The 10,644-nt window shown below is 35.4% G+C and overlaps 2 pseudogenes; both read right to left on the bottom strand.

The window, feature by feature from the left end:
* LOC125874050 (putative late blight resistance protein homolog R1A-3) overlaps nucleotides 1-10,644 on the bottom strand; it is a 99,975-nt pseudogene that overhangs the window by 4,309 nt on the left and 85,022 nt on the right.
* LOC125873993 (putative late blight resistance protein homolog R1B-17) overlaps nucleotides 7,614-10,644 on the bottom strand; it is a 10,924-nt pseudogene continuing 7,893 nt past the window's right edge.

The following is a 10,644-nucleotide window of genomic DNA, read 5'->3' as shown; positions in this document are numbered from 1 at the left end:
TTTTTTTTTTTTTTTTTTGAGAAGGGATATATGAATGTGTTTGCGATAAAATAGATAAATTGATTGTTAGTTGTAAACACAGAAGTTTCCAAGAGAAGAACAATAATCCTAACTTATTAATTGTCTTACTGATTCTGATAACTGCCAGGGATAAATAAACAGCATAATAAACTTCAGTGTATACTGAGATAACATAGATAAACAATTAATGTCGAGTAAACTCATTGAATAAGATCTTATGAATTCCAAGTCTTCTTTCACCAACCCAATTTCTTCCTTTATCAAAGCAATTGAATAAGCATTGGAATCCAGCAAATCATCTAAGTGTCTCTGTAGCAGATGCATGAAGAGAGGTCCATCACTCATGGGGAAGCAACATTCAGATGATTCCGGGACTTTTAGATAAACATGTTTGAGATCTTCCTTGAGGAGTTCAATATATTCCAGCAACTTTAGGGTTGCACGATTTGTCTCGTCGATACTCTCTTTATTTCTTAATTTCTCTTCTAAGTTGCGAACAAGAGTTGATACCTCCTTGATAAGTGCTCCAACAAGTGCCAAAAGGTCAAATAATTTGTCATGATGAATAAAGTCCTTGGACATATCAGAAAGAACAATTACTAAGAATGTTTCGAGCCCCTGAAGTCCTAGGGGTAACAACAGTTACCATATGCTCTTGTAGATGAATCAAATATTCTCTGAGAAGGTCCGGAGAGGTTTCCAGGAGCTGCTTAATGAAGCGTCCAATTTCTGCTGAAGTTGAAGCTTTCAAATTTGTATAACATATGTGCATAACCTCCAGTTCAGTTGGAACAATATTCAAGAGTAGATGTGCTAGCTTGAAGAGTCGAGAGTCTCTATCATTCTGATCATCCTCATCTAGCTCGGAGAGTTGAGAGTCTACATCAGTATGATCCTCCCAAAGGTAGTGTCCTACTCTCTCAGCCATGAGTTGAAACTGAGGTAAGACATATTCAACAATCTCGTGCTCAATGCAACCAATCACTATCAACCCATGGAAATCTCTTATGTTGCCCCATACATTCTGAAGAATCTCATACTGAGTCACTAATGGAAACTTCTGCTCAGAAAAATACCTGGATAGATGATGGAGATTCAGGAGGAGGAAATTCAACTGCTTCTCAAGCATGGTGGCAGATTCTCAACCTCTTGTCCTTTGGCAGTCATTACATCTTCAAACTGCTCCAAATCGGAATAAGAAAGCTGGACGTATGTACAAATAAATGCCAGCTCCGATTTCAGCTTTTCAACTTGATCCATGTCAAGAGCTTTTTGATTTTCCTCATTCTTTAATCTCTCTAGGAAATCCAGAACATCGGCAATGTCCTTGTGAAGAGCAGAAAATAACACCTGCCAAAATAACACATATCAAATTTTTAAAGCCACATGATACCTACAATTCAATACTTTACAGTTTACTTTTATCAAATAACATACAAATGAGTTGTTTGCTTCTTCATTATCTTTTCGTTTTTCCATGTTTCTACTTTTCCTTCCCTTCCTTTCAAGTTCTCAAGACCTGATGCATAATAAAAAGTACATTAAACTTTATTAGGATTAAGAAGATGAAAAGATAAGAATATCAATAATTTTCATTGGACAGACATTTTAATCGAAATTAAGAGGAGGTCTTAAGTTGAAGAAAATAAAGGTGAGTAGTCTACTGAATTTTTGAAAGTTTTTGCATAATAAACTTGTAACCATTTTCTTCTTGTCAAGTTCATTTCATTAAATTTTGGCTACTCCTTTTTACTATTTTCATGCGAAAAGATTTCGATCTTGCAATGGTTTTCGTATTTATAAATAAAAATAAAAATTATTCTTATTGAGTTTTTGTCAAACATCAAATGGCGCATAAAGAGCAAGTATAGTAATTTTAGATCCGCACAATTAGTTTCTAACATGTATAATGGACTACAAAACCAAATCTCTCGTTTATCATGTGCAATCTCTTGTCTAGAAATCTGATACCGTACCCTCTTCAGACCACTTTTTGTTTTCTTTAACTACCCCTTATTTTTGGATTTATTAGCATTACTGTAGTGGGATTTCAACATCCATAAACGAGACCAAGTGGTACCGAACCTTTACATCTCTAATAGCTTTAGTAATATATTTTCATACGTGAGGGGAATTTTTTGTCATCTTAGAAAAAATCTAAAAGATTTGCTTCTAGTCACTCCGCTCTCTCCAACTGTTATGAACCAGCCTCAGCCCAAGGTCAATAACTACACAGATGCCACACAACTAGTTATTAGACCGAAAAGAAGCAACAAAATTGGAAGGCCTTCACCAAGGTTGATTTGGGACCCAGGCCCAATTAACAACTAGGTAAAAGGACGACCAATGAGAAGGAACGGTTTATAAAAATTGTTATGAAAAGTCTTTGTTCCCTCGTCCCCTTTTTGAGTATCTGGCATCTAATCTCTTTCTAGTTCTTGTTGTCGTTTAATTTAGTTGATTAATGATTGTTATTTCCCAGAATTGTTATTGCGTAATTGGAATATCATTATGAGTTTATGTTGAGAATTGGGTTCATTACACCAACCCCCTCCCTCTCACTCGGTAAGAATTCACCCTTACCGGATATTACTACCAAACTAATACAACTTATCATGGGTAAGTAATAATTTAATGAGGTGAAAATATACATTAACTATGATTAAGTGATAAGATCAACATTTATTAATTTGTTGTAAACAGCTGGTGAGAGTAAGTATTTAGCCCAATTCCATAATTTTACTTCAATAGAGATGAGAGTAGCAAATATTAAACGAACTATTAGATGTGTTTACTAACCTTTTTACTTGATGAAACTATATATCCTCTGCTTGCTTTGTTATTCTGGAAATAAACAGAGAGTGTAGAGGAATAATTAAGACAAAAAATGATGCATAGTATTATTTCAAAAAAGTAAGAAAGCAAAAGCACGAATCAATTACAATGGGCCTCCTCACTTGTCTGCCACAAAGGAAAAGGATAAGAAAATTCAACCAAACTTTCAATATTCTGCTCACTTTATACCACTTCCTCCGTTTTATTGGTTTTGACACTATTATATATGATCTGAGAGGGGAGCATGGGTTAACGTGAACCCGGTGACCCCATTTGCATACGCCCCTGCCCTCCAGAATACAATAATCCAACAACGTCGTACAACTCAAACAACTCCGGATTAGTTGAAGAGTTTCAAGCTTCACAAAAAGAACATCTTCCTTCAACATATAATTACTCTCTTTACTATTTTAAACTCTATCTCATGTCAAAATAGAACACACTAATTGAAATGAAGCCAGACCTTAAAATTTATGGATGCAAAATTCTAAATTTTTAAAATTACTGAGTTCTAAATTAATAATTTGTATATATTCAATAAGTTTCTTACTACAAATTCTATCATAAATGTTATTATGTTTTTGGATTGGTTCATGCAACCTAACTACTCCTAGTTGGGAAAAGAACATGAAATATAAATAAAATTTAAGTACATTATTAAGTGCGATTGGATAATCTTGAACTTTTAACTTTATTTTTATCAAGTTTTGAAATATGAATAACACTTTTTCACCTTTTTAATCACTAAAATTTATATAGTGAAAAATTCAAAATTGCTGATTTTCAAGATTATTCAGCATAATTTCTTGCATTGAAAATGATTAAATGGTACTTTTTTTCTTTTGATTTTTCATCCAGTACCAGTACCCATATTGACCAAATATGATGCATAGTATTATTCCAAAAAAGTAAGAAAGCAATTACAATGGAGCCTCCTCACTTGTCTGACACAGAGGAAAAAGATAAGAAAATTAATCAAACTTTCAATATTTTGCTCACTTTATCACTTCCTCCGTTTTATTTTATTTGACACTATTTTCTTTGTTGGACATTCTTATAATTTCTTAGTTAAAGGTTCTTAGATAATTAATGATTGATGTGAGGCCAAAATACATATTTTTAATCATTATTTGCCTCACATTTATTATTTATATTTGTCCTTTTTAAGCATGAATTTTATGAATTGTGCTTAATAGTATATTTTATTTGTAGGATTAAATTGGTGGAAAAATAAAGAAGTTTGGAGCTAAAAAGAATTAAAGATGAAAGATTGAAGAAGGAAATCAAACAGGCAACTTAATGAATTAACTTTAATATAATAATAATATTTTTTATATATGGGCAAAGTGCGGCAGAATGTGAATTTTGAAGGAATTAAACATGTGCCACGTGACAACTATTCAAGGCGAGACGATGAAGTGTTGGAGTCGGCTACTATTCACGTGGAGTTCAACTCCTTTTAGGTTTTGAGTTCCTAATTTGTTTTGGACTTAATTATTTTATTCAGGATTTTCTACATCTATAAATAGTCCATAAAAATAATTTTTAAGGGAGGAGGATGAAGTTAGAAATTAACTTTTGATTAAGGGTTTCTTCTTTTCTTCTCTTTTATTTTATTTTACATCTTTTCTTTGAATGATGGGTTGTAATTGCTCTATGTCTATGTGGAGTTAAACTTCTCGTTCTTGGATTAAATTCACTTACAAGATGATTGTTTAGTGATTTTGATTCGGCATGATATATTTATCATATTAGTTGTTCTCATATTCTTGTGATTACTATTTTGATGCTTGATCACCATTGAAATAAACATATTGTCCGAATTGAACTCGGGAGAGGAATAAGAGGATAGAACGTGGAATATAAGGAGCATAATTTTCTCTTAATAATTAGGGTTAATTTGTATCTAGAATAGGGATATACCTAGAAACCATGCTTGGTCACTATACAGGAAGAAATTGTAATGCTCGATACTTAATCCATCATATCCCCGCTCAACGATGTAGTTAGAGTGTTATTTATCGTAGGTGATTAGAGGTCGGGAGACCATGATCATACATTTAACCCTTAGAATCAATAACTAGATAATCAAATAAGTTGATGAAATTGATGCTAAACATGATTGTTAGTTAAATTATAATCCTAGATCGATTCATTCATTGATTGTGTAAACATTTATCTTTTCTTAGTTAATTGCTTTTTTAGTTATTTTAACTTTATTTTTAGTTTAGTTAATATATTCATCTTTTGAAATCCTACCCTTAAATAAATAATTAGAATTAATATAATTTGGTAAGAATAATTAATTGACAAGTCCTTTGGGTTCGATAATCCGGTTCTTTTAAGAGTCACTATATTACTTGTGCGACCGCGTACACTTGTGTGTGCAATTGGAAGCAACAATGGTCATTTGGTAGCTGTATAAAACAAGTCTTATCCATGTATTAGAGTCCGTATGACTTATACGGCGTTTGGTAGGTGGATAAGAAAAAAGTTATTCATGTATATAATTAATACAATGTTTGGTAGGTGAATAAGAAAAAAGTTATTCATGTATAATATTAATACGTCGTTTAGTTGACAATTTTCATTTAGAGTGGGAGTTTAGCCCAAGTTTGTCGAATGTTCGAGTAGAGGAAGTCATGAGTGCTTATAAGCTCTCTACAACCACTTCACTTCACGGCCTAGCTTTTGTGATGAAAGTTCGTTGAATTTGTGACAGAGTAGTATTAATGTTGTTTTAAATCAGTACCTAGATTGAGGTTAAACGATCATGCTTTGAGCACATAAGATGGGACTTCAGACCATGTTAGACACAAAAGAGGTACAACCAAAGGCAAATCCACAGTGTAATCTATGAATGTAAATATGTAATTGTGAATCTAATTATTATTGATATTAACACGAGGTCGCCATAAAAACACATCAAATTCTGAATTCGTCTTGCATACGATAATACGGACGGATAATACGCATTGTACAAGAAAATTAATGTGTGTGTGAGTGCAAATAAAAAAATATAGAGAGAATGCACAATGGCAGACAACATAGGCCATAGCATAGAATAAGAGATACCTAGTAACAAAATACTGTACTATTGTAAGAAAAGCTGTCTGCCAAAAAAGTGTATAAAGTAAAAGTACAGAAAGCAGTGATAGGAATAGTAGTTTGGTGTACAAATGTTTAAATATCAACTTTAGATAGTCACTTCAATTTGGCATCAACATCATATAAACGATTACCTTAAAATGACGTTATGATCAAGTTGAAACCTATACTTGACATCAGTATGTCTCGTGGTCACCCATATACGAACATACCTCATGTGTGACTTGCAATCACAAATGACACGTGTCAAATGGACAAATAATATGTGTATTTATGAAAATTATAATTTTTGTTAAAAGAAACTCAGAGGAATCCCACAAAAATGTTTCATAACCACTTAACAGATTTTTTTTAATCATATACAATATCACCCAGCAAAGTACAATATACTTTTAATGCTACTTATCTAATGGGATATTCTTCTGGCCAAGGATCTGAAGCTCGTCCCCTCCCCTCATATCTTCAGCGTATTTCTTAATCNTCAAATGCTCGGCCTTTACCTGCTGGCAACACAAGCAACGGGAAACAAAGTCAGCAATATCTCTCCTCATGCCACTCCACCAGTAATGCTGCCTCAAATCGCGATACATCTTCGCTGTGCCTGGATGGATAGAGTATCTAGACTCATGGGCCTCAGAAAGTATCAACTGTATCAAATCTCCAACTCTCGGAACACAGATGCGGCCGGCAAATTTCAACACTCCATCAGGATCTAAGGTAGCCTGACCACCATCACCCGCTAACACGCGATCTCTAAGGGCCACCAAGGTATCATCCTCAAACTGGCAACCACGGATCCTATCAAGCAAAGAAGACTGAACTCCCATAAAGGCCAAGATGCGTCTAGAATCTGAGATATCCAACCGAACCATGCTATTAGCTAAGGACTGAATGTCTAAAGCTAAGGGTCGCTCCTCAACAGATAAGAAGGCTAGACTACCCATACTCACTGCCTTCCGGCTCAAGCCGTCCGCTACCACATTCGCCTTGCCCGGATGATAGAGAATAGAGAGGTCGTAGTCTTTCAGGAGCTGATGGAATCATCAGAATTGGATTCCGATGTCATCTTCTTGAACTTTTGATCGAAAATGATCGTTCAAGGTTCATAAGCTCCAAAACACAAAAACTTGCACCAAGACCAAACGAACGACCAGGTGACCGAACTGTCAGTCCCAGCAAGTCATAAATGACTTGGGGTCGCTATAGGAACGCTCTAAACGACACACAGAAGGCAAGACACAGAAATGACCAAGAGGGTCATTACACTAATACTGTCAAGTTCTTTAACTTTGTGTCCTCTGCTATTAGTATTGATTCATCTGCATCCATATCAAAGAAAGAACAAGTAGTCGTTATGAGCACTCGCAACTTTACAAGATCCCAAATTCTCGGTAATAGTATCAGAGTTGATTCTTCGTTATCCACCCACATGATTTCTAGATTCCAGAGGTTTGAGACAGACAAAGGCAGAGATTTAACTTCTGTCCCAATGCATAAGTACCTCAAATGATTCAACATGCATATTTCATTCAGCAAAGAATCATTCACCATGATAAAAGAGGGATTCAGGAACAACACTCTAAGAAGCCTCAAGTGTCTTAGATGAAATGTTTCAGAAACACTGTCGTCCAGCCCGTCTCCCTTTATCCTCAAAGAATAGAGTGTTTACCAGAATGCCTTTTCTTATTTGAACCGAACAGCACAAAATTAAGCCCAAAGTGCTCCTCATCATCGTGAATGGTAATGTGACATGGCAGCAAATCTGATGGAGAACTTGAACTTATCAAATCAAACAACTTTTCTTCTCTGGCTTTTATCAAACAAAAGTCATGCACAAGATCATGAAGTTGGAAAGTCGGGTGCTCACCTATCTCATTGAAACAAATTACCAAGCTACTGGAAATTAAATCATCCAAATAAATCTTCACCACTTCTTCCATACTCTTCATATCTGTCTTTTCCATAAATCCTTCAGCACCCCAAACAATTTTCAACTCATAGATTATCGTTGCCCAGTCCTTCGGGTTACTTGCAAAATGAAGCAAGCATGGCTTCAGGTGATCAGGTAAGTGGTCATAACTTATTTCTATAACTTTCATCACTTCCACTTCATTCTTCAAAATAAAGGAATGCAAATTATTTAAAACTTCAAGCCACACACTCTTTTTCTTTACCCTCCCAGCAATGACTCCAGCAATCAGATCAGCCACCAAAGGAAGCCCTTTACAATTTTCGGCTATTTCTTTTCCAACATCCAATAATTCATTAGGACAACTCTCGTTTCCAAATGCCCTTTTCTCTAGTAACTCCCAACTTTCTTCTGATCTTAGCAATCAAAGGTTAAGAGGATCAGTGTAGAGCTTTCCATGAAAAGCCACTTCCTTTTCTCGAGTTGTCAAAATAATTCTACTTCCTTTCATACCATCAGGAAAAGGTCTTGTTAACTAATCCCATGTAGTAGTATCCCACACGTCATCTAAGACAATAAGATACCTCTTTCCAAACAGTTGTTTCCGTAGTTTATCAGCAACATCAATATTCTCACTCAATTTTGAATCTGAGTCACTAATTTGATTGAAAATTTTATCCAACAACTTCTTCTCGTCACATCCTTGGTCGACCGTGCACCATGCTCGAAGGTCGAAATGGCTAGAAACTGATTTATCATTGTATACTTTGTACGCCAAAGTCGTTTTACCTGAACCAGGCATACCAGTGATTGAAATGACATCTAGATCTGCCAGTCCACTGGTGAGCTTTCTAAGTATCAAGTTTGTCTCCTCCTCAAAACCTACAATTATTTTATCAGTTGTCAATGACTTGCTCTCAATTGGTTTCTTGGGAGAGTTCACAACGATGAGACCTCTGTTCTTGGGAATCTTCTCTTTGATATGCTTGATCCTATTTATGGTAATGGGAAGTGAGAAAATAAGATGCAAGTGACCATTATCTCGAACAATAATTGAATCTATGACATCTTTTGCCTCATAAGCCACATCTAGAACATGTGCCCAGAGATCTTTATACAATCCTTGCTCAACACCCACAAAGAACGATCTTATGAATTCCAAGTCTTCTCTCACCAACTCGATTTCTTCCTTTATCGAAGCAATTGAATAAGCATTGGAATCTAGCAAATCATTCAAATGTATGTGTAGTAGATGCATGAAGAGAGGTCCATCACTCATGGGGAAGCAACATTGAGATGAATCCGGGGCTTCCAGATAAACATGTTTGAGATCTTCCTTGAGGAGTTCAATATTTTCCAACAACTTTAGGGTTGCACGATTTGTCTCATTGGTACTCTCTTCATTCCTTAATTTCTCTTCTAAGTCGCGAACAAGAGTTGAGACCTCCTTGATTAGTGCTCCAACAAGTGCCAAAAGATCAAATAATTTGTCATGATGAATAAAGTCCTTGGGCATATCAGAAAGAACAATTAATAGGAACTCATTCATGACATGAATGTTTCGAGCCCCTAAAGTGCTAGGGGTGATAACAGTTACCATGTGTTCTTGTAGATGAATAAGATATTCTTGAAGAATATCCGGAGAGGTTTCCAGGAGCTGCTGAATGAAGCATCCAATTTCTTCTGACGTTGAAGCTTTCAAATTTGTAAAACATTTGTTCATAACCTCCAGCTCAATTGGAATAATCTTCATGAGTAGGATGTGATAGCTTGAAGAGTCGAGAGTCTCTATCATTCTGATCTAGCTCGGAGAGTTGAGAGTCTTCATCCATCAGCTCATCAATCTGACCATCCCAAAGGAAGCGTCCTACTCTCTCAGAAATGAGTTGAAACTGAGGTAAGACATATTCAACAATCTCGTGCTCAATGCAACCATTCACTATCAAACCATGGAAATCTTTCATGTTGCCACATACATTCTGAAGAATCTCATACTGAGTCACTAATGGAAACTTCTGCTCTACAAGAAACTTGGATAGATGATGGAGATTCAGGAGGAGGAAATTCAACTGCTCCTCAAGCATGTTGGCACTTGATTTAGAATGATGTTGTGAGCTGATACAATGATCGATATTATCCCTGAGGCTAGCAAGGACTTCAGACCAAGTTAGACACAAGACATTGAAAATAATTAATGAGATTAATTATTGATGATTTCATAATTAAACATGAGAAAGAATCCACAAAATTCACCAAAGAAAACATAAGTCTCACCCACTCTTCTAACTTGAAATTTTCAAGATCTAAAATAAATAAATAAATATGACAAAATATATATCTTTTTCAATTTCTAAATTTCCTCCTTTCTACTTAATGTTTTTTGTTTATTTATTTTTCATTTCTTATTACTTAATAATAATAATTTTAAAAAAAAGTACAAAAGAGGAGTACAGTGTAGGCTATCTAGAATAATTGGTGAGAAGTTGTGAAAATTTAAGTATAGGAGAACAATTTTATTTTCGTGGGGAATTGATAGATGATAGGTCGTGCCACACAACAGAACAGTTTGAATACTAGAAACTGTATGGGGCGGCTGACCTAGGGTTTTAAGCCAGCAGCTGCGCAGCTCTCATAGCTGCTACGACCACTGGACGGCCTCCTTTCGAGGCTGTCCAGCCCGCCCCACCACCCAAAACCACCACATACGCCACTCTTTTCAATTCCAATACTATAAATCCTAAACAATCTGCCCTAATTAACTCAAAAACAAT

This window comes from Solanum stenotomum, chromosome 8 (assembly GCF_019186545.1).
Source record: "Solanum stenotomum isolate F172 chromosome 8, ASM1918654v1, whole genome shotgun sequence".
Classification (NCBI taxonomy): Eukaryota; Viridiplantae; Streptophyta; class Magnoliopsida; order Solanales; family Solanaceae; genus Solanum; species Solanum stenotomum.
Note: the sequence above shows the minus strand (reverse complement) of the source record. Positions and strands in the feature narration are given on the sequence as shown.